The 26,166-nt window shown below is 44.4% G+C and overlaps 1 protein-coding gene across 6 annotated transcripts in view; it reads right to left on the bottom strand.

Annotated features, from left to right (window-relative positions):
* HECW1 (HECT, C2 and WW domain containing E3 ubiquitin protein ligase 1) overlaps positions 1-26,166 on the bottom strand; it is a 466,672-nt gene that overhangs the window by 356,151 nt on the left and 84,355 nt on the right. The gene's annotated exons all lie outside the window — the stretch shown is intronic.

Below are 26,166 nucleotides of genomic sequence, written 5' to 3'. Positions count from 1 at the left end.
TACATTACATTCACATGTAAGATAATTTTGCAAACATTTCTGAAAATGTAATCAAAAGATAAAATTTCGTTTTTCTCTCAAAATTTGCAAGACACCCGTTTAAATGTCACCCTCCCTAGCTTTCACCCTCGATAGCCTTACTGTTTTTAGGGGTAAATTATCTACTCGATATTGGAAGAGTGTGTTATGGCCAATTTAGTTGCAAGACAGATAGGAGCAGAAAACAAAGGTGGAAGAGTTCAGCTTTCCTTATTTTGGGGAGATCACCTCCATGATTAATAGCACTTGCTCCAATGAAAAGATAATTTCCTAAAAGGTCCAAATACCCTCAATTTGCAAAGAAGTGGCGTAGCTGATTGGATATTCTGCAAAACTGTATCTTACCCTAACTAATATACCTTTCATTGTATGTTGCTTATAATACGTATCCCGAGGATGTACTTTTTTGTACTTTTACCTTTTGTGTTTTCTTCTCTAGTTTAAAGTATATTGTTCTAATACGACTCGTTGACACCATGTGATAGATCACAAAATGGAATCTTAGTCCGATATTATTTTGTGTCTCTGATCCATACATCACATACATTGTATATGTATGCAGGAACCATGTGGTATGGCTATTGATAGACGACATCTGTTACTAAATATCAATGCCTTATGTTTATCGTACTGTAAGACTTTTCATGATTGCACTTGCTTCTTGCTTCCTGTTTTGTGTAAAGTTTCAATGAAAACGTATTGATTGAAAATGTAGTTGTTCATGCGAACCAATCAAAACTATATATATATATATATATATATATATATATATATATATATATATATACACATATACATATATATATATATATATATATATTGTTGACCATGGGTTGTGTCGGGTATTGCAGCTCAGCCTTTTACTTAACCCCTCAAGGGCACGGACAATTTTGGCCATGGGGACAAAACAATTTTATGATTATTTCCTCTTTGCATCCCGGTGCTCAGACCTTTGTCGGTGCCATTTTTAGATACATCTTCATTATCGTCAAATTTACATAAATTTGTATTTAGTCTAAAATGCAGAAAAAAGTTCAGCTACAGTTTTCATACATTTTTTTTACAGCATACACTGATCTTCATAAATGACGCTATAAATTTGTTGTGCAGGTTGATATGGCTGTGACGATACCAAATATGTGTATATTATTTTATGTTTTGGGACTTATACTTAATACATTTTATATTGTAAAAAATATGCATTGGTGTGTATTTTTTTTTTATTTAATCCCAAAGGGGGATTTTTAATTTAGATTTTTTAACTTTAATGTACTGGCATATATCTATATGCCAGTATATTAGTCTATGTACTAATAGTACACGGAGCATACCTAAGAATGCCCTACCAACAGGAAATATGGTCAGACAGTCCTGGGGTCCTTCAATGAACCCTGGGTTGTCTTTCCATATAAGGCATGTCACGCGACCGCATCACAGGTATTCCCTGTGATGCAATCAAAGGGGTCCACCTTCTTATTTCTTATTCATGCGATCAGCATGAAGTGTATGCTTGTCATTATTCGAGCATACACATCACGCATCTTCAACCAGTTAAAGTGGACTAGAAAAAATATTGATTTCAAGAAACAATAGCATTCTTGTTCATTAGCTGTGTCTGATATTGCATCTCATTATCATGAATAGAGCTGAGCTGCAATGTCAGACACAGCCCATGGACTAGAGCAGGGGTCTCAAGCATGCGGCCTGCGGGCCGCATGCGGCCCCTGGGGCTATCATCTGCGGCCTGCGGGACACAGAGCCGCTAGTACAGACTCTGCTCCGGGACTCTGGAATTCCCTGACATTGCTGTCCATATATCCACAGTGCGTCAGGGTCTTCCCCAGAGCGGAGTCCCGGGCAGAGTGCTAGTATCGGCTCTGCTCCGGGACTCTGTGGAATTCCCTGACATCACTGTCCATATATGGACAGTGTGTCAGGGTCTTCCCCAGAGCGGAGTCCCGGGCAGAGCGCTAGTATAGGCTCTGCTCTGGGACTCTGTGGAATCTTCTGACATTGCTGTCCACATATGGACAGCAATGTCTGGGGTTTCCCCAGAGCTGGAGTCCCAGGCAGGGCGCTAGTATAGGTTCTGCTCTGGGACTCTGGGGAAGCCTCTGACATCGCTGTCCATACATCAACAGTCATGTCAGGGGCTTCCCCAGAGCAGGAGTCCCAGTGATGTCAGGAGCACAGCTGGAGTCCCAGAAAGAGCCTACTAGCACTCTGCCCGGGACTCCAGCTCTGGGGTTGCCCCTGACATCCATGTCCATATATGGACGGTGATGTCAGGAGCAGACTGGAATCCCAGGCAGAGTGCTATAAGCAGCTCTGCTCCGGAACTCGAGCTCTGGGCAAGCCCCTGACATCATTGTCCATATATGGACTCTGATGTTAATGGCTTCCCCAGAGTTCCGGCGCAGAGCCTACACAAGTGCTCTGCTCCGGGACTCCGGCTCTGGGGTTTCCCCTGATATCACATTCCGGTCCAGGAGGATCCCCTGACATCACTGTGTATGGACAGTGACGTCAGGGGCTCCAACAGTAGAGGAATCCCCAGCCAAAGTGTCGGCAACGCTCTGGCTGGGGATTCCACTCCTAAAGGGAGCCCCAATGGAGCTATCTACTTGGGGTGTATGGCATTATCTGCAGAGGGCACTGTGGCAGCATTTACGGAGGGCACTGTGGCAGCATCTGCGGAGGGCACTGTGGAAGCATCTGCAGAGGGCACTGTGGCAGCATCTGCGGAGGGCACTGTGGCAGCATCTCTGGATGGCACTGTGGCAGCATCTACAGAAGGCACTGTGGCAGCATCTACAGAGGGCACTGTGGCAGCATCTACAGAGGGCACTGTGGCAGCATCTACAGAGGGCATTGTGGCAGCATCTACAGAGGGCACTGTGGCAGGATCTACAGAAGGCACTGTGACAGCATCCACAGAGGGCACTGTGGCAGCATCCACAGAGGGCACTGTGGCACTATCTAAAAAGGGGCTGCCCAATCTTGACATGTGTGTCTGCCAAACACTGCCAACTGAGTCGCCGGACTGCATTTAGCGACACAAACTGGAAAAATGGATTGTTGAAATAAGCACGTGGAGAAATATCTCAAATTTTAAACCTAGCGGTATTATTATAGTATTGTAGTATTATTATAGTAATATAGTGTTATAGTAGATCAAATAACTAATTGATTAACAATGATTTTGTATTGTATCATATTTGAAAGTAATGCGGCCCGTCAACTTCCCATTTTTATGTAGCCCACTTACCCAGCCGAGTTTGAGACCCCTGGACTAGAGGGATGGTCTACGTTTACGCTGACTCACAATTACACAGCATTAGTAAATGTGGGTCAATTTGTATAAATACTAAAGGATCTTAAACTTTTTATTTTATTAGGAAAGAGCTAAATCCCTATAAATCCAAAGGCACTCCTTAAATGCTTCTAAATAACACATAAAATGTACATCAGATTCTTTAATTATTTTTTAAATATACAGAAAACAAGAATAGTAAGAATAATCTCTGAGCACCCTTTATGTAATAGGGTTCAAGTGCCGTTCTGCCTGTTATAACCACTGCTGATCAGGTCCTTTTATTAAATTAAACATATACTCTAGAGCTATATTGTTGCTATGGAAACAAGCAACCTACATTTTTATTCAAGACATTGCTTATATATATATATATATATATATATATATATATATATATACACACACACACACACTTACACTTTTTGTATACTTTCCAAAATATTCAAATATATTACAATTGAGTATAGTTTTAACAAAAAGTAACATACTCCAGCTAAAGTAATTTATTTTTATTTATATTTTCTATAGTATCTATTCCAGCATTTTAGCACCAATCTTTGAAAAAGTAATGCTTTGATATGTAATCTACCGTACGCGATAAAGACTACCTTTATGTTAATTATCGGTGTTGTAAGAGATAATATTCTAGTGTACACCATGGGAAATTTCTGAAAATAAGTTAACGGCAACCCATTGCTTACAAGAGACAAAATGGGAGTAGATAGAGTATTTTTTTTTTTTTTTTTTTAGGTCAGACCAAGTGACCGTGGGATACCAGAGGGATGCTTCAGGACATCATGTTTGCTTATATTGCTTGCAGTACAGGGAAATACGTGGTGGCACTATGTTAGGGCATTATTATATCATGGGCTAGTAACCTAAGGGAAATATAATAATAAAAGCAACAAAACTAGACTGTGACAATAAAATATTTCATTCAAATAGAGTTTTTATACAGTAAAAACCTTTCCAAAAGACCACATCTTTGAGAAGACCACCCCCCCAAACCAGACAAAAGTTTTCTATGACCGTTTTTTAATACCACAATATTTTGTGTATATTTGATATTGCAATTTTGGGTGTTCGTCTCATAAACCTCTTTTACTATTTTTTATTTTATTTTTTACATAGTTATAAAGGTTGAAAAAAGACATAGGTCCATCAGGTTCAACCTTTCTCAATAAATTACCCATCATTCATTGCTTGATTAATTATAACCCTCAATGCCATTCGTAAATAAATAGGCATCTAATCTTTTTTTAAATGCTGACATAGTATCTGCCATCACTACCTCTTGGAGAAGGGCATTCCATAGCATGACCACTCTAGCTGTAAAGAACCCTTTTCTAGAATGATGTCTGAAACGTCTTTCTTCCACACGCAATGGGTGTCCCCTTGTCCTTTGTAGAGTCCTTGGAAGGAACAGATCATGTGCTAGTTCTCTGTATTGACCACATATCTACTTATACATATTAATAAGATTCCATCTAAGACGTTTTTTTTTCAAGCTGAACAAGCCCAATTTTTCTAGCCTTTCATTGTAAGCGACACCTCCTTAACATCGAAGGTGTCTGAAGGGCCGCTGGAGGCAACCGCAGGGCTAGGAGTCTTGGTAAAGTAGTTCAGAACCACCTGTTTCAGGAGAGAGACATGAAAGGAGTTGGGGATCCTGAGGGTAGGAGGAAGCCGAAGCTTGTAGGCGACAGGGTTGATCTGCTGCAGGATCTCGAAGGGTCTGAGGAACCTGGGAGCAAATTTGTATGATGGCACCCTCAGTCGAATATTCCTGGAGGACAGCCAGACCTTCGTGCCAGGAAGAAACTGAGAAGGTTCTCTTCTCCTTGTATCCGCCTTCCGTTTCATGCGGTCGACCGCCAGAAGGATGGAGGATCGAGTCTGCTGCCAGATCTGCAGAAAGTCCCTAAAAGCAGTATCAGCAGCTGGTACCTCGGACGTATCAGGCACCGGGAGAGGAATTCGTGGGTGTTGGCCATAGATGATAAACAACGGTGCATTCCTTGTGGACTTGCTGGTGTGAATATTGTAGGAGAAATCAGCCCACGGGAGCAACTGCAACCAGTCATCATGCTGCTTGGAGATGAAGTGGCGTAAGTAGTTTTCCAAGATCTGATTGATCCTCTCGACCTGACCATTGGACTGAGAATGGTAAGCCGAGGAAAAGTCCAACTTTACACGTAGGAGTCCGCAGAGGGCTCTCCAGAACTTCCAGGTGAACTGAACCTCCCGATCAGACACAATATGCTGCGGCAAGCCGTGCAAGTGGAAGATGTGTTGGATGAAAAGCTTGGCCAGTTGAGAAGCAGAAAGAAGACCGGTCAGAGGAACGAAGTGGGCCATCTTTGAAAATCGGTCCACCACCACCCAGATAGCACTGCATCCAGCAGAGAGAGGCAGATCCATAATAAAGTCCATAGCTATATGATGCCAGGGAACATTGGGCACAGGCAATGGCTGGAGCAGACCAGCAGGTCTGGAGTGAGCGGCCTTGTTGGCTGCACATACAGAACAGGGAGAAACGAAGTCCCTAATGTCCTTGGGCAGCGTGGGCCATCAGAAATGACGAGCAATCAGATTCCGGGTCCTACAGACCCCCGCGTGACCTGCCAGTCTAGAGGAGTGTCCCCAGTGGAGGACTCTTCCACGATCAGCCAGGCGCATAAAAGTCCTCCCTGGAGGAATGTCCCCAACTTGCAGGGGATTGACAGAGTTAATACAAGACAGATCAATAATATTCTGTGGACTCTCCAAGGTGTCTTCCGTCTCAAAAAACCTGGACAAGGCATTGGCCCTCACATTCTTGTCGGCCGGGCGATAATGGAGCTCAAACTGAAACCTTGTAAAGAACAGTGACCACCTGGCCTGACGAGGGTTCAGCCATTGGGCCGTCTGGAGGTAGATCAGATTCTTGTGGTCTGTAAAAATCACGATCGGATGAGCTGCGCCCTCCAGTAGATGTCTCCATTCTTCCAGGGCCAATTTGATGGCCAGTAACTCCCGATCCCCAATCGAGTAGTTGCGTTCTGCAGAAGAGTAGAGCTTAGAAAATTATCCATTATCCACATACCCTTGACTTGCCCTTGGGACCTCTCTGGAACAGGAGTGCACCAGCACCGACAGAGGATGCGTCCACCTCCAACGAGAACTGCAGAGAGACATCTGGATGATGGAGGATAGAGGCTGACGTGAAGGCACTTTTCAGGCTATTGAATGCGGACACTATGGTAACAGGTATGGACAATCTAGATGGAAGTCCATTGTTACCTGAGGTTGTCACTCCTAGGTTTTGGGATCTTTGGGGACACAGGCGCACAAGAGGGCCACTGAGGCCGCAATAAAGACAGAGTCCAGATGTGCGTCTGCGTTGTCTCTTCTGGGTGGATAACTTACACTGGTCCATTATCACAGACTCCTTAGGAGGATCGACATCAGAGGACAGCAGGGGTTTCTGCAAAGTAGGAACCAAACTGGGAAGGATTCCCTCCCGTCGAACCTCTTGGAGGCGTTCTCGGATCCGTATATCAATCCGGGCAGAGAGAAGGATGAGGTCTTCCAGGGTAGAGGCAGATCTCGAGCAGCAAGTTCGTCCTTAATTCTATAAGCCAGTCCATGCCAGAATGCAGCCACCAGAGCCTCATTGTTACATAACAGCTCTCCCGCCAGGGTGCGTAAGTGGATGGAGTACGCACTCACGGAGGTGTCTCCTTGGCGTAGGTTAATCAAAGATGCCGCTGCAGATGAGACCCGTCCAGGCTACTCAAACACCATGCGAAAAGTCTAGGGGAAGGATTGGAAGTCACGGGTCTCTAGACCTTGTCTCTCCCAGATATGGTTCGCCCATGCAAGAGCCTTGCCGGTGAGGAGAGAAATGATGAAAGCGACCCTTGCGCCATTAGACGAAAATGTCCTACTATACAGGCTGAAGTGGATCTGGCATTGATTAAGAAATCCACAACACGTACTTGCTTCTCCATCATATCGGTCAGGAAGTGGCAAAGAAACACACGGATCAACACTGCCAAGAGGTGTAGTCTGAGGATCAACACTGCCAGGAGGTGTAGTAGGAGGAACAGCAGCTTGTGCCTCCTGCCGACGTGCAAGGATGTTCAACACCTGGAGGAGTTGGCCCTGTCGAGACCGGAGATCCAGCATATCCGCTCGCATCTCCTGTGACGTCGTCATGGTCTTGAATCGACCAGCGGGGTCCATGGCCTGAGCGTACTGTCACGAATGGTCTGTTAACCCACTGGGCCATACCGCCTTGGCGGTAAGGCAGCTTGCCAACAGGGAGCAGGTGAAAGTCTATAGTTCGAATAGGTACCTGTGGCAGCTCAGACAGCAGCAGGGCAGGCTCGGCTGAGACTAGGCAGCAGGTAGATGTCAGGCGTGGTGAAGCAGGTCAGACGTGGATACAGCACGACACGACTTTGGCACAGCAAGTGCTAGACCAGGATGGTATGGAATGCAAGGAACAGGAAGAGGTACAGGAAACACACTAACAATGCTCAGGCATAGAAGCAGGGGGCTGGACCCTTCTTATAGTCCAGGGTACTCATGGGTCAAAGTTCATCCCTACGGGATCCGGCTTAGGTGAGTGGACGCGAGCGCTGGCATCTCCTGAGGAAGAGGCTGGGGCCAGCGCTTGCCAACTCGTGGCTGTGGCTGTCAGGAGGGGTTTGGAGCTGACAGCCCGCAGCCACGGACATTACAGTACCTGTGGCAGCTCGGACAGTAGAAAGGCAGGCTCGGCTGGGACTAGGCATGGGGTAGCAGGACAGGCGTGGAATACAGCACAGCACGTCAATTTATTCTGTAGAATCGCTGCTCCTCTGTTGTGGAAATGCTGCGGTTCTGCCGCAAAAATCACAAATGAGAAAAAAAAGGCACTTTTTTAAATTTATAAAAAAGTTTAGACATACCACGGCCGTAGATTAGGTGACGCATCTCTCTCTTCTGAACGTAGCCCCGCCTCCTGGGATGACGCTGTAGACCATGTGACCGCTGCAGCAGTCACATGGGATGAAACTCAGGACAGGAGGCCGGGCTGCGCTAAGAATAGAGGATCGCGTCGCCTAAACTACGGCCGGGGTAAGTCTAAACTTTTTTATAAATTTAAAAAAAGTACCTTTTTTTTTTTCTCATTTGTGATTTTTGCGGCAGAACCGCAGCATTTCCGCAACAGAGGAGCATCGATTCCACAGAACAAATTGACATGCTGCGGCTTAAAAAGCCACACTGCAGGTAAAAAATTTTTGCAGCGTGTGGATGAGATTTGTTCAAATCTCATCCACTCTGCTGCGACTGTAATACGCTGCGGATTTTCCACAATAAAATGTGTTGCATAAAATCCGCAGTGTTCATGCCTAGTGTATTCCTACCCTAAGGCCGGATTTACACAAGAGTGTGCTTTTTGCGCGCGCAAAAAACGTGGCGTTTTGCGCGTGCAAAAGGTCCATAACAGCTCCGTGTAGCAGCAGCGTATTATGCGTGGCTGCGTGATTTTCGCGCAGCCGCCATCATTATGACGCTCTGTTTGTATGTTTGTAAACAGAAAAGCACGTGGTGCTTTTCTGTTTTCATTCATAGTTTATACTGCTGCGGAAGTGCTGGCCGTGATTTTCATGCACCCATTGACTTCAATGGGTGCGTGATGCGCGAACAATGCACAAATATAGGACATGTCGTGAGTTTTATGCAGTTGACACATGCTGCGTGAAAATCACTGACAGTCTGAATGGCCCCATAGAGTAACATAGGTCCGTGCGAGGCGCGTGAAAATCACGCGCTTTGCACGGATGTATTACACGTTCGTCTGACTAAGCCCTAACAATAAGGCCCAGTTCACAGAGTTTTTGGGCCTTGATATTGACTCGGACACTGCATCAGAATCAGCACCAAACAACTTCCAAAACCGCCTCCCATTGATTTAATCTGAAATCTATGGGAGCCAGTCGCGGAAAAAAGAAAAAGCAGCATGTCCTTTCTTGCCACTGTTCCGCCTCTGACCTCCCATCGAAATCAATGGGAGGCAGAAAATGCAATTTTCGCTGCGTTTTTTGTCTGCTGTCCTCAATCGCTGCGGGCAAAAAACGCAGCAAAAAAAACGCGGCAAGATAGTGTGGGCAGGTCAAAATCTGCCTCAAAATTCTTTAAGGAATTTTGAGTCAGATTTTTTTCTGCCTGCAAAATACTCTGTGTGAACACGGCCATACTTAAACAGCACTTTGAGACACTTTACTCACTGTGTCAGAAGAGCTGCTGGCTCCCACTCCAGTCCTCGTCAGGCGATGTCTTCCAGGTGATGTCTTCAGTCCAGACGTCCAGTCCTTCACCTCCAGCCAGGCTCCAGGTAAGTTGTGTCCATGTATATCCGCGGCTGCGAGCCCCCGGGCTGTCTCGTCTTCGAACGCCCGGGCTGATCTACAGGGGGCTGTGTCTGGCGCTATGTACAGGGGGGACGTGTGGAGCTATCTACAGGGGGGCTGTGGCTGGCGCTATCTACAGGGGGGCTGTGTCTGGCGCTATCTACAGGGGGGCTGTGTGTGGAGCTATCTACAGGGGGGCTGTGTGTGGAGCTATCTACAGGGGGCTGTGTGTGGAGCTATCTACAGGGGGGCTGTGTGTGGTGCTATCTACAGGGGGGTGTGTGTGGAGCTATCTACAGGGGGCTGTATGTGGCGCTATCTACAGGGGGCTGTATGTGGCACTATCTACAGGGGAGCTGTGTGTGGAGCTATCTACAGGGGGGCTGTGTGTGGAGCTATCTACAGGCAGGCTGTGTCTGGCGCTATGTACAGGGGGGCTGTGTGTGGAGCAATCTACAGGGGGGCTGTATCTGGAGCTATCTACAGGGGAGCTGTGTGTGGAGCTATCTACAGGGGAGCTGTGTGTGGAGCTATCTACAGGGGAGCTGTGTGTGGTGCTACCTACAGGGGGGCTGTGTGTGGAGCAATCTACAGGGGGCTGTGTGTGGAGCTATCTACAGGGGGCCTGTGTCTGGCGCTATGTACAGGGGGGCTGTGTTTGGAGCAATCTATAGGGGGGCTCTGGTGGATGATTTTTCCATTGACCGGTAGCAGAGTTGCACAACTGGAAAAAAAAATCTCCATCATGTAACTCTGCTACCTGTCAATTGAAAAGTCATCAACCACAGGGTCTCTCTCTTGACTTTCATTGTTCTCAGACTTTTGGTTTGTCCTGCAGCTGCTGCTGCCGTGATGAGGAAATGTTATACCAAAGATAGGAAAAGTAAAACAAAGACGATATAACCGGATCCATAATATCTGTGATATCCAGACAGTCTAGAGATCCGCAGTGAGAATGTGCGCGTGTTATTTGCAGAAGGATCTGGCCGTGATTTGATGTGTTGATGCGGGATATTGGGCGTGGTTAGGGGTGTGGCTTAAATTGTCCCTCTTTTCCGAATTCAAAAGTTGGGAGGTATGCTTTTCATACTTTACATGTTTGGGGCATATCGATTCATGCTGCTTTTTCGGTTAGAGTATAACATTACTTTCTGCTGGGGTCCTGTATTTAAGCTTGCCTTGTGGTAAGCTTAGATACAGGGTCTAACAGACCATATCACACATGGGCCCTGTATCTAAGCCCATGTGTGATGCTGTCTGTTGGACCCTGTATCTAAGCTTACCACAAGGCAGGCTTAGATACAAGATCCCTGCAGGTAGTAATGATGTTACTTTCCCAGCTCTTCGGTGCAGCAGATGTCCCTACACCATCCAGCGTCGTGACATCATGTGCGGCACACAGCATCATGACGCGAGAAGACGTCAGGACTTCCGCTGCACTCGGGAAGGAGGGTAAGTAGGTGTCGTTAATAAAGTAACAGGGGCACGTGAATTTTATGACATAGGCCCCAGTTACTATAGTAAGTTTCAATAGAGTTGGTGCGGGGGCCACAATTGCGACCGCTGCGACCCCTGTAGCGGCAGTCGCTATGCTAGCGTCGATGCTAGCGACGCCCTTGTTTGTAAGTCTGGAATGGTTCTGCTGTGCTATCAGCCTTCAATATTTTGAATGCTTTTTGTTTTCGTCTTAGGGTATGTTCACACGCACTAATTACGGACGTAATTCGGGCGTTTTTGCCCCGAATTACGTCCGAAAATAGCGCCTCAATAGAGTTGACAAACATCTGCCCATTGAAAGCAATGGGCAGACGTTTGTCTGTTCACACGAGGCGTATATTTACGCGCCGCTGTCAAATGAAGGCGCGTAAATAGACGCCCGCGTCAAAGAAGTGACCTGTCACTTCTTTGGGCGTAATTGGAGCCGTTACTCATTGACTCCAATGAATAGCAGCGCCAATTACGTCCGTAATGGACGCGGCGTTCAAGCGCCTGCACATGCCGTTACGGCTGAAATTACGGGGATGTTTTCAGGCGGAAACATCCCCGTAATTTCAGCCGTTACGGACGCTGTCATGTGAACATACCCTAATTATACTCAATAATTCCCTATTCATCCATATTGGTCTCCTTTTATTCCTAGACATTTTGTTACCAGGGGGTATAAACTTACTACATGATTCATGTAATATATCTTTAAAGCTTCCCATTTAGTATCAGTATCCCTATTTACCATTACATGATCCCAGTCAACAAGACTACAAGACTAAGGGTATGTTCACACGGCCTATTTTCGGCCGTTTTTCGGGCCGTAAACGCCCGAAAAACCGGAAGCAGAACGCCTCCAAACATCTGCCCATTAATTGCAATGGGAAAAATAGCATTCTGTTCTGATGGGCCATTTTTTTTACGTGGCTGTTTTGAAAAACGGCCGCGTAAAAAGACGGCCGCGAAAAAGAAGTGCAGGCCACTTCTTGGGATGTTTTTGGAGCTGGTTTTCATGGACTCTATTGAAAACAGCTCCAAAAACGGCTGTAAAAAATGCAGTGAAAAACTCAGTGAAAATCGCCGTGAAAAACGCTTAAAAAACGTCTGAAAATCAGGAGCATTTTTCCCTTGAAAACAGCTCCGTATTTTCAGACGTTTTTGACTCAGCGTGTGAACATACCCTAAGGGTATGTGCACACACACTAATTACGTCCGTAATTGACGGACGTATTTCGGCCGCAAGTCCCGGACCGAACACAGTGCAGGGAGCCGGGCTCCTACCATCATACTTATGTACGATGCTAGGAGTCTCTGCCTCGCTGCAGGACAACTGTCCCGTACTGTAATCATGTTTTCAGTACGTGACAGTGGCCCTGCAGCGAGGCAGGGACTCCTAGTATCGTACATAACTATGATGCTAGGAGCCCGGCTCCCTGCACTGTGTTCGGTCCAGGACTTGCGGCCGAAATACGTCCGTCAATTACGGACGTAATTAGTGTGTGTGCACATACCCTAAGTGTTTCCCTCAGTCGATTGAATTTTGGTTTCCTAAAATTCCAGATTTTTGTTGCTCCTCCTCGTATTGTTTTATTGAAAATTATATTAAAACTTACCATATTGTTATCACTCTTGCCTAGTGCTCTCGGACCTCCACATTTGATATTGTATCTGGTCTATTAGGTAAGACCAGATCCAGCACATTATCCCCTCTGGTTGGTTTATTAACCAACTGTGCGAAATAATTGTCTTGAATTGTCTACAAAATCTTCCAGCTTTTAGCACATCCAGCAGCCTCTATGTCCCAATTAATGTCAGGATAATTAAAATCCCCCATAATAAGGATCCCATTATTATTTGCTGCTTTTTCTGTTTGTTGCAGCATTTCATCCTGTTCCGCTTTGTTCAGTGGCTTATAACAAACTCCAATCAGTAGTTTACCGTTATTAACCGTTCCATGAATATTTACCCATAAAGACTTCACACTGTCACAGTCTCCCCCAATGTCTTCATTCAGGACTGGTTTTAGGCTGCATTTTACAAACAGACAAACCCCTCCACTTTTTTTTTTATCTTTTCTATCACTTCTGAATACTGTGTAGTCCCCCCACATTTGTTACCCAGTCATGGCTCTTATCCAGCCAGGTTTCTGTTATGCCACTATATCATAATCAATGTCAGTCATTAGAATCTCCAACTCGTCCATTTTACTTGCAAGACCTCTTGCATTCGCCAGCATACATTTAAGCTTACCGACACCTTTAATATTCTTAGCTTCGTATTTATTCCTAGTCACCACCCTACTTGGCTTGCTAACCCCAGCCCCCACTAAATTCTCATTAACCCCTTCTGTATCCCACTACCTATGTACTCTATCTAACCCCGCTTGTGTATCCAAACCCTCCCTCCCCCAAATTCTAGTTTAAAAGCTCCTCCAGCCGTCTAACCATTCTTTCCCCCAGCACAGCTGCACCCTCCCCATTTAGATGCAGCCCATCCCTACCATAGAGCCTGTAGCCGACAGAGAAGTCAGCCCAGTTCTCCATGAACCCAAACCCTTCCTTCCGCACTAATTTCTAAGCCACTTATTTAACTCCCTCATCTCCCGCTGTCTTTCTAGTGACGCTCGTGGCACTGGTAGTATTTCTGAAAACACTACCTTGGAGGTCCTGGACTTTAGATTCTCTCCTAGTTCCCTAAAATCATTTTTAAGGACCTTCCATCTCCCACAGACTTTGTCATTGGTAACGATGTGTAACATTCCCCAGCCCCACCCAGCAATGTGTCTATTCGATCCGCATTATGCCGAACCTGAGCACCCAGCACGCTGTTCGGCATTCACGGTCACGGCGACAGAGGACCCTCTCTGTCCACCTAATAATAGAATCCCCTTCCACCAGTATCTGTCTGACCTTTGCTGTACTCCTACTTCCATCCTTCCTACAGCATGGATGAAAGCAGGACAGGCCTAAGGGTGTGCGCCCTGTGTCATTGCACAGGGCGTATCACTCCAGCAGGTGGAAGGGGGCCCTGCACTTGCTTCCTTCCCCTGCTTGTGTTTCAGAGACGCCTGGGCCCAGCAACTCAGCAGCTGACTTTCCGCCCGGGCACTTCTCTTAGTGGCATCGCTACCACTGTAGCAGCCATAGCGGCAACACGGCGCCTGTGCCACCAGTCGGGACGGGCCAACCCATAGCCGGCAGCACCACTAGCAGCCGCTGTGGGTGCTACAGCGGGTAGCGACGCTACATTTCATTGTATCTGCATCCTTAGGAAGCAGATACTATTGAACACTATAGCAGAGCAGGGAGGTATCTCCCTGCTCTGCTATCTACTAACACCACTGTAGCTCCCTGAAGGAGCGGAATCCCCCTGTAGCCAGGGATTCCGCTTCTGGAGAAGCCCCTGACATCACTGTCCATAAATGCCAACACGGTGGCCGGTGATTCGGATCTAGGAGAAGCCCCTTATGTCACGGTCCATAAACGGACAGAGACGTCAGGGGCTTCTCCTGGAATGGAATCCCAGGTCAAAGCGTTGGCAACGCTGTGAGCGGGGATTCCTCTTCAGGAGTTCCCCCTGATGTCACTATCCAGGAGCGGAATCCCCGACCACAGGGGGATTTCGCTCTTTTAGGGAGCTACGGTGGCGCTTTATACCGAAAGGGTGGGTTGCTATCTACATAGGGGTGTGTCTGGCACTACCTACATAGGGGTGTGTCTGGCACCACCTACAAGGGGGTGTCTGGCACTACCTACAAGGGGCTTTGGGCACTACCTACAAGGTGGCTGTGTGGCACTGCCTAGAAGGGGGCTATGTGGCACTACCTACAAGGGGGCTGAGTAGCACCACCTACAGGGGTGTGTGGCACTACCTACAAGGGTGCTGAGTGGCACTACCTACATGTGGATGTGCCTGGCACAGAGAGTGGTGGGCTGATGGTCATTTTACTGTGAATGTCGGGCTGATGGTCATTTTACTGTGAGAGGGGGGCTAATGGTAATTTTACTGTGAAATAATAGGAGGCAGAAAGTACCTGCGGCGCTCGTTTGGAGTGCTTTTTTGCATGTGTCTTTTGCATTAGCTTCGAACGGCTAAAATAACGCTGTCAGCTCAAAATCTGCCTCAAAATTCCTGAAGGAATTTTGAAGCAGATTTTTTCTGCCTTACAGAAAAACGCTTTGTGAATATACCCTAAGAGTATAGTGCTTGTTTTTAGGCGTTTTCTGTCTTTTTCTAAAAAAAAATTTTGGTAGGGGTGCCCTGAGGAAGTTTTTTTTCCCAGGGGTGCCTCGAGTCCATAAGGGTTGGGAAACTCTGTACTATGCTACAGGATCACGCCGGCCTACGCAATGTTCCATCATCAGCGTTGTGGAGCAGCTCAGTTTGCCGTGGAAGCGGGGCCTAGGTGAGTGCAATTTTTTTTGTTTGGGGGGCACTGGCTAGAAGGGAGAGGTGGGGGGCTGTATGGCACGGTCTACATGGGGAATTAGGGGGGCTGTATAGCACGGTCTACAATACGGTGTCCTTGAAGGGGTTATAATATATTATTATTATACTGTATTGGGGTAACTCAAGGGGCATTATACTTTGTGGGGCACTATATAGGGCATTATACTGTGGCCGGCTGTAATGACAGGGGGGGTAGGGAAACAGACAGTGAGCCCTAATCTACCCACCACTCAGTCCCTGCCTACTTGCAACGACCCGCCCTAGGCGACGGGGTACAACTGGGCGACGGTCCCTTCGCTCAGTAGGTGCACGACAGACAAACGGACAAGGGGACACAAGCAAAGGGAAATGGGGCAGTTGCCCACGGAAACACCGTGAGCAACAAGAGAGGTAAACGAGCTGAGTCAAACCAGGAATGTACGAGGTACAAAACGCAGAGCAGGAGAGTAGTCAGAAAGCCGGGGTCAGTATGAAGCAAGGTGAAATAGCTAGGAGCTGCAGCAAGGCCAGGAAACCACACGAGAAGAATCACAAGCAAAGGAGGAACAGGAAAGGCAGGTATAAATAGACAGAGGGCGGAACTAGCTCCGTCTGGCCAGGCTGTGATAGGCTCTCCCACTCCTAAGCCTGCCATCCTGAGTGGTGGAAGATGGAGTCAGTCTCAGAGACATAGAACCAGGTGCAGACTGATTACCCATGGGCGTATACACAGAAGTGCCTGGCAGATCCTTTACACCGGCATTATACTTTTTTATGGGGCATTTTTTTTTATGATGGGGTGGGGTGACGAAATATAATTTTGCACGGAGAACCATCTATCCGAAGGCCGGCCCTGGATGAAAGATTTTTGTGCCAACAGTAATAACTGAACTAATTATGAGCTTAAAATATAATCATACGAAAATGTTAAAAATGACATGCAGGATCCGCTTTCACTGAACTCATCAGTCTGGCTGACTTGACGGATTCAGGTCTTAGCGCAAGATACAGCTGCTCTGTATACAAAATACAAAACAGCTGTATCTGAAAAAGTACAAATTATTTTTAAGAAAATGTAATTACAATGCTTCACCAATCACATTGATACACATTTTTATTTAAAAAAAACAAAAACTTTTCAAAGGTGTACATAGCCTTTAATAAACTGGTCATTTTCTGGCATGGAAACAGAAATCCTGATGGTTAGTGAGCATAATCACACAATCATCATCTGCAAGCCAAAGTGATTTAACCACCTATAACTCCATAGGCCGGGAGTGATGGAGATGGCACAGCTGGAGACTCCATCACTTTAAGTTATCTTACTGTTCATATGTGACAAAAATAAAACAGAGCTGTAGTATGTTGCTTAGCAACACAAAGCTTTTTTTTAATTTATTTTTTAAAATCTAGGATGAATAACCTATCTATCCTATCTATCCTATCTATCCTATCTATCCTATCTATCCTATCTATCCTATCTATCCTATCTATCCTATCTATCCTATCTATCCTATCTATCCTATCTATCCTATCTATCTATCTATATCTCCAGCTCTCAAAGGGTATTTTCCACTAGACAGGCTCTTTTCTTTTAGGGTATTAGGTCCACTAATGCCCCATAAACATCATGTTTCTTGCCCTATGTTTAGCGTGTATGTCGTGAAAGCTCCTAATGTACATTTTAAACATATACAGTGTGGCATACTCCTTTTCAACATGGTAGTCTGTGGGTGACGTATGTCACTGTATGTTATACATCACCGTCATCCGATTACCGTGTACATCATCGGCTTGGTAATTGCTCTTCATGACATATATACTGTACGTTAAACTAATTTCATAATAGTCTATTGGTGATGGATGCCTGTGATGGCTGCCTAACAGTGGCGTCAGTCACCCATGTGCTATAATTGTATCTGTTTAACATATGTGTCATTAAAGGGGTTTTCCAAGATACATTTTTATATTTTAAATTAACTTAAGTTCTACTCCACACTAACACTGTGATTTACGTAATTTTTTTTAAAAGTACCTCCGTTCTTGCCTATCCCCGCGCGTCATGTGACCTGTGACGACAGGTTTTCTTCTGCCTCTAGTGGCAGGCTAGGAGCCAATAGTCCTAGCCAAGTATATGGCACATCACTAGTGACGTACTGTTTTGGGGGCATTTATTTTCACCATGGGGAACACGAGATTTATTTATTTTTACTGATATGCTTAGCCAGCGCAAAGCCTTCTGGGCAATAAACAAACACACCATGTCAACAAACAGTGCTGAACAGGGAACGAGTAGCAGTAAGTGCCAATTTTTGGACTAGGAATATTGGCATCATGTTAGCTTCAATAGGGAAGCTAGTTTTGTTTAGGTTCTTTTTTTTTTTAGGGGGAATTTGGAAAACCCCTTTAAAAAAGTCATGAGAGTTTATGACCTATATGTTTAACGTATCTATTAATAGTCTAAGAGTGACGGATGCCACTGTCACACAGGTTACAATTAACATATGCAGATGTAGCAAAGTTTAGCTGGACTCTGATAACTTGCTACGTTGTGTATTTTTCTTTACTTTTAAAAAACCAATATATTCCGCAGCACTGTACACAGATTATCATCACTCATCAGTCCCTGTTCCCAATGCGTTTCACAATCTTATTTATCTGTCTCAAACACACACATTAGGGCCAAGTTCATAGGAAGCCAATTAACCTACCAATATGTTTTCAAAATGGGGGAGGAAACCAAAGCACCCAAAGAAAATTCACACAAACACAGGGAGCACATACAAATTTCTTGAAAAATGTTGCCCTTGGTTCGAATCCAACACCCTATCGCTGCAAGACAATCTGTATCTTAGACATTCTGTTATTGTGTCTGTCATATTGACGTCTAGATTGACATAGTGATACTTATAAAGAAGCACTATGAGATACATAGACATGTATTACAACAGGACACATGTTGCTTACCTGTCTGTCGTGGCAGTGTTTCCTCTCACTGCCGCCGCTATTCAGGACTGCGTCTCTACCGCTATAGGGCGAGCATGCTGCACCTTCAATCTTATAGTGGCAATGTTTGACAAACAGTCTCTGCTCAGCTGATAGATGAGCATGTCTGCTTATTTAAACCTATTTCATCTTCACCTTGCCAGAGCAACAAGTTTCCAAGGTCCCATTAGTGTGAAGTTTTGATTATCATTTTTGATATTTTAATGGGACCTGGACTGTTTATTGACTGTTTTCTAATTGCTGCCTCCTCTGACTCGTCTGTATATTCATTCTGATTGAACTCTCCCTGTCTAGACCTTATATTTGATAGACCATGCTTCTGCCTTATGATTTTGTACCTTGAATCTGTATACCATCTGCAATTCCCTTTAGAGACTACTCTGGGGTCGTGACCTGTGGACACCCCACGTAAAGTCTATACCCCCGTGAGGGGTGTTATAAGGTGAAAAGTGAAATCCACTAGACTCCATTCTCCGGTTTTAGACGAATCCTATACTGACACAATGGGTTCACTCCCTGTCCTGAAATTGGTTCATAACATGTTTCAGATTATGTAGTGCATAAGTAAAGCATGATCGTACACTTAGGGTACACCTGTCAAGCTTCTGGCACAGTGCACATAATGCAAATAACTGCTCATTTAAAATCCTTTGCAAAGCTTACTTCATACTGCAGATTCATATACAGTTTTCACTGAAATTATGTATTTGGAAACTGGGTTTTGCACGGATATAAGGGACATTTTCAAAATGCTGCTATTATTCCTTGGGGCTGGCAGTAGATACAAAGTATGAATGCCTGCTTTCAGTTTCCTTTGATCTCATATTCAAACTGTAAAAATCGAAGTTAAAACAAATACAGTATAACCAAAACCATTAGAATACATTGTATCATGTACCACAAGCAATAATGTGTCATCTTGAAGCAGTGCCTTCGAAAATTTAAAATATATAATACAATTACGGTCTACTTGTAATTGAGACAGTATAACATTCATTTTATTTCATTTGCATACACAGGTTTTGAAGCTCTCCCAGAATGATTTAGTGATCTAATATATTGAAATTTCAATGCTACACTTTTCCATGTTTATCAAAACAATAAATCTAAAATTCGGCATATATTAAGGGTAAAGTTTCGGCTATATGAATTTGCCTCAGCTTTGGTGTCATAAATCTGTCCGGAGAGGGTTGTATGGTTCAGCGTTCTCTCTAAGCCTAGAGATCTGCAGATGAACACATTCAAAGCATACTCCTAAGGGAATTATTCTCTGAAAGTCAGAATTCAGGAAATATCCTTGTAAAAGCAGCTGCCCCTTCTCCATTACTGTATTTTATCAACGTAATTATCTTATTTATTCTCATGTCTTCCATGGTGGTTCTTACTCTATGCATAAATTCACCCAAACCGAAGATGAAAGTTTCTTACATTATAGGGATTATGCAGATGACACCCTTTTAGGTCAATTTTCCAAATAGCGCTCCTCCAGAAAACTGGCTCTCCAGTGTCACTATGAGGTGGCCAACCAATCAGTCGAGGTATTTTAGGGTACATTCACACAGGGCAAATTTGTTGCAGAAATTTCTGTGTCTTTCCCATTCATGTGAATGGCTTTCGCAGAAGTCTATGTACGTGCTGCAGAAACAATTCCATTGACATGTATAGAACTGATTTTCAGTTGCAGAAGTTTCTGCAACAAATCTGCCGGGTGTGAACTGACCCCATTCTAAAGGATTGGATATTAACTCACAGGATAGTCACCTATAGGTGGCACTGGAGAGAGAGTTTTCTTCGTTCTGGTAGGAGAGCTCTTTTGCATACTTTTCTCAAGAAGAATTGTTTTAATGTTTCTCTACCATTTGCTAAATCTCTGTAAGGAGGAATAGTACCTTTAATGAGACTAAACTTACCTTAGTTAAGAGTCCCCTTGCTTAGCAAACCCACCATTATTAGCTAAAGCCAAGAATTATGTTCAGGGGTTTACACTACCCTTATAGATGACGAATGCCATATTATTTATTACATGTTTTGCAGTACACTTTGTATGCATGATTTGTGACAATTGATTGTAAATGAAGATATTTTAAATTTAAATAAAAATCATATAGAGTTTAAACTTCTTCTGATTGCCTCACTCATGGTGGTACATAAGCAGAGGCACAGCTCTGAGAACATTTACACTATCCTCGGGAGATGAAGCCCACCCTCTTCACAGCTCTAATGGCAGACGCCTTTATTTTATATATTGTATTGGGAGTTGCTTTTCAAACTGTGAGGTGGTCCTTGCTATTGAGGTATCCCCCAGATGCTAGTGAGAATCCGCTGGGGAGGCAGATTCTGCTTTTTATCTACTGCAAAGGCATTTTTCTGGCTGCAGCAATCTGTTTAACACCAGTACAAAAAGATTGAAAAGCTGTGATCTTGGGCAACAGTAAATAATAAAGCTTATTTATACTATAGTGATTTACCTCAGATTGGATTTTAGGCGAAGTCGGGTTTTATCCACAATAATTTGCCTCTCATCTGTAAAGTATTCAGATGTCAAACTGATTTTATACATATTCATTTGAGGTATACCTCAAGGAACACATATAGAAATGTTGGACTTGGGAAAAGAAGGAGGAACTCCTCCATCATATATTACTGGTGGTAAGTATCATGCAGAAGGTGTTTCACCATTTGTCGTTCAAATAATTTTTATTAAAGTTTCACATAAAAAAACAAAATGTCAGCAAAATCAGCATTATCACAAGATATTGGCATGGTTAAAAAATAATACAAGTATTTGAAGCAGTCTCAAAATATGTTCTGAACAAGACCATACCCTACGCATTAAAGTGGATTACGCAGTTCACATGATGACAATGCAAGCATGTAGCAGAAGACACAAACAACAAACAAAAACAACAGTAGTAATAATCCAAAAAATTATCTAAATCTGGCCCAACCGGGCTTTATTTATTACCTCCCTGAGCAAAAGTTACAATTTGTCCAAGCTATCCAATATTTTTCAAAACATGAAATCGAGAAATTACCAAATGCAATAACTTATTCGTAGACATAAGACGCGTTTATTACCGAAATTAATTCGGAAAGTAGTGGGATTTCCACTTGTTTCCAGTAACGTGTTAGAACCAAATTTAGCCATAACTAGGATCTTACAAAATAACCTCCTATGAACAACAGGTAGACTATCTATTTCCAAAAATAGTAGAATCAACTGTGGGCTAGGCAAGATTTCCATAGAAAATATGTCAGACATAAGAGTAATTACCTCATTCCAATATTTATTAATAAGGGGACATTCCCATAGAACATGTATGAGAGTACCCCTATTACCGCAATTCCACCAGCATAATGAAGAAGCATTTGGAAACATTGTATGTAGACGATTTGGCGTATAGCACCATCGAAAAAAATATTTTGGTGGCAGCTTCTACATGTGAAACACATCTAAGTCAGGTATGTATCCATTTAAAGGCTGAAGTCCATTGATGATCTTAGAACGTTTTCCCCAATTCCTGTTCCCAGCGAACAATTGGACCAGCTTTCTGGAACTCCGAAAGAGAAGAAATGGAGTTATAAAGATATTTTAAGCCCTTCTGCTCATTGTTAGTGTATAGTAGGGAAGGGCATAGAACACAATGGATGCCCATGACTAAGTAACACTAGCGGTGACTCATGCAATGTATTAGAACAACAACCTAAAAAATTGAGTCAAAACCGAACTATTTATGAAAGATTGTAATTTTTATTGATACATACAAAACAGTAAATATACATACATTAAAAACAAGGATGACTACCACAGTGTGGAAGAAAGACGCCAGACAAATGTATATAATGGGGCTAATATTGTGACATATGCATAGAAAAGATGGTACCAAAGTGAATGAGTAAAGAGAACATATGGCCTCTCTTCCTGTTCTCTGACACCACCCCCAGACGAAGGCGTCTTTTCGCCGAAACGCGCGTCGGGTGTGACGCCAGACAACACTGTGATATCTTATGGGTAAGCTATTTTCATCTAGTTGCATGTGCATTTCACACTAATAATCTATGTTTGATAGGTGCCAAGTTGCACCAATGATGATTAATATACACTATTAATTGGGACTTTGCATAGTCCCTGTTAACAAAAATATACTTTTTGATGGTTTCCAGGAGTCATTAACTTAGTTATTTGTTCTCATTACTCATGCACTTTGGTACCATCTTTTCTATGCATATGCCACAATATTAGCCCCATTATATACATTTGTCTGGCATCTTTCTTCCACACTGTGGTAGTCATCCTTGTTTTTAATGTATGAGTAATCATATTTACTGTTTTGTATGTATCAATAAAAATTACAATCTTTCATAAATAGTTCGGTTTTGACTCAATTTTTTAGGTTGTTGTTCTAATACATTGCATGAGTCACCGCTAGTGTTAATTAGTCATGGGCATCCATTGTGTTCTATGCCCTTCCCCCCTATACACAAGATACTGTTTTAAGCAATTCATTTAGTGTAATTTTTAGGGGGTATTTAAGTTGTCCTCCGCATTGGTTGTGTATATTTATTATCTGTTGTTCTTTCAGATTTCAGGAGGTCCACCGATATGGACTTTGCAGCTAGGGAAAAGACCTGGCTGACCAAACTTGATTTGGTTTTCAAGGATGATGCCACAGGGGTAGATCCTGACACCAGAGAGAATGTAGCTGCCCTTAAAAATGTTTTTAGAACTCTTTTTCACAAGCGCGTCAAAACTTGGTGGAATAAGGCTTTCTTGGAGAAATACCTACAACGCACTGGCGTAGCTATAGGGGTCGCAGCGGTCGCAATCAATAAAAAGTTACTATAGTAACTCGGGCCGCGGGCCCCTGTTACTATAGTAACATACTTTACTTACCTTCCTGGTTCCGGATCGCAGCGGAGGTCCTGACGTCAAGCGCTGTGCGCAGCGCATGACGTCACAGCGCTATGCGCCGCGCACAGCATCGAGACGACAGAACTCCCGCCGCGGCCGAAGAGGAAGGTAAGGTTAGCCCTGACTGGCGGGGTCCGGCTCCCGGGACCCGCCAATTAGCTGTTTTGAAGGGGCCGCAGCACTCGTACGAGAGCTGCTCCCCTTCATTCCGGTCACACTGTGAATCCGTGTCGGCGATTCACAGTGTGAGCGAGTAGTGAAATGAAGGGGAAGCAGCTCTCGTACGAGTGCTGCGGCCCCTTCAAAACAGCTGATTTGCGGGTCCCGAGAGACACATCAGCTATTGATGGCCTATCCTGAGGATAGGCCATCAATGTTTAGGGACTGTACAACCCCTAAGCCTACGATGTAGCAGGCTTAGGGGGCCCATGAGACAGGATCACAGATTGTGTGATCCTGTCTGCTGGGCCCTGTATCTAAGCCAATCACATGGTAGGCTTAGATACATGGCCCATGTGTGATCCTGTCTGATGGGCCCTGTATATAAGCCTACCACACTGTAGGTTTAGATACATGGCCCATGTGTGATCCTGTCTGATGGGCCCTGTATATAAGCTTACCACACTGTAGGTTTAGATACAGGGCCCCAGCACACAGTAATCTTATACTGTATAAGATTACTGTCTGCTGGACCCTGTATCTAAGCCTACATTGTGGTTAGATACAGGGTCCCACAGACAGTATCACACATGGGCCCTGTATCTAAGCCTAACACACGTGTTACTAATCATTTGTGTGTTTTCTTACAGGTTCGGTCGTTGGACTACGTCGGATTCCAGGACTACTTCGATGACGGTTTTTTTTTCTTATCAATAAAATGGTTAATGAGGGTTGTGCGGGTTTTTTTTTTCATTTCAATAAAATATTTTTTCTATGTCTTTGTGTTTTTTTTTAAACTATATTACTACCGCCTTAGTAATGGCCGCCGGCTGATTGACAGCATCCATTGCTAAGGCGGGGCTTAGTGTTAGCTGATGCAGAGGCTAACACTAACCCCCTTTATTACCCCGGTACCCACCGCCACCAGGGGTGCTGGGAAGAGCCGGGTACGATACAGTACCTGACCATCTGTAGTGATGGTCGGGCCACTGGGGTGGCCGCAGGCTGGTATTATCAGGAGGGGAAAGGCCAAAAACAGTGGCCCTTCCTACCCTGGTAATGCTAGGCTGCTGCTGCTTTATTGTATCTGGCTGGTTATGAAAAATGGGGGGGACCCCACGTCATTTAAAAAAAAAAAAAAAATTATTGGAAAGAACGATGTGGGGTCCCCCCCAATTTTCATAACCAGCCAGATACAACACAGCAGCAGCAGGCAGCATTACAAGGGTGGGAAGGGCCACTGTTTTTGGCCTTCCCCAGCCTAATACAACCAGCCTGCGGCCACCCCGGTGCCTGCCCGTCACTACAGATGGTCGGGTACTGGTTCGTACCCGGCTCTTCCCAGTACTGCTGGTGGCGGTGGGTACCGGGGTAATAATGGGGGTTAGTGTAGCCTCTGCACCGGCTAACATTAAGCCCCGCCTTAGTAATGGACGTTGTCAATCAGCCAGCGGCCATTACTAAGGCGGTGATAATAAAGTTTAAAAAGATACAAGCACATAGAAAAAATATTTTATTGAAATAAAAAAACACAACCCCCATTAACCATTTTATTGAGAATAAAAAAAACGCGGTCATTGAAGTCCTCGAATCCGAAGTCCAACAACCGAACCTGTAAAATAAACGCAAACACACAAAAATAATCAGTAACACATAAAGAAGCAAAATTATTATTCTTACCTTTCCTGGGTCCAGCACTGGAGCCGCAATGTCAGCGAGCTGAGCCCTGTATCGAATCCTATCATGTGTGATACTGTCTGCTGAGCTGTGTATCTAATCCAATCATGTGTGATACTGTCTGCTGGGCCCTGTATCTAATCGTATCTTGTGTGATACTGTCTGCTGAGCCACTGTATCTAATCCTATCATGTGTGATACTGTCTGCTGAGCTGTGTATCTAATCCTATCATGTGTGGTACTGTCTGCTAAGCCACTGTATCTAATCCTATCATGTGTGATACTGTCTGCTGGGCCACTGTATCTAATCCTATCATGTGTGATACTGCCTTCTGAGCCACTGTATCTAATCCTATCATGTGTGATACTGTCTGCTGAGCCACTGTATCTAATCCTATCCATAGTTTATAGGGTCGTAGTGCTATAGATATGCTATGCTGTCTCCTATACACACATTTTTTTGGGCGGACACATATGTATTGGGGCTATTTCCCTGACATTTTAAGCCCTGAGGGTATGTTCACACGGCAGCGTCTGTTACGGCTGAAATTCTCCTGAAAACAGCACCGGAATTTCAGACATAACGGCATGTGCAGGCGTCTTTCGCTGCGTCCATTACGGACGTAATTGGAGCTGTTTTTCTATGGAGTCCATGGAAAACGGCTCCATTTACGTCTGAAGAAGTGACAGGCACTTCTTTGACGCGGGCGTCTTTTTTATGTGCCGCCTTTTGTCACCGGCGCGTAAAAAAAAATGACCGT

Source organism: Rhinoderma darwinii, chromosome 5, assembly GCF_050947455.1.
Source record: "Rhinoderma darwinii isolate aRhiDar2 chromosome 5, aRhiDar2.hap1, whole genome shotgun sequence".
NCBI classification, from domain to species: domain Eukaryota; kingdom Metazoa; phylum Chordata; class Amphibia; order Anura; family Rhinodermatidae; genus Rhinoderma; species Rhinoderma darwinii.
The sequence above is the reverse complement of the archived record's forward strand: the minus strand, read 5'-3'. Positions and strand labels throughout refer to the sequence as shown.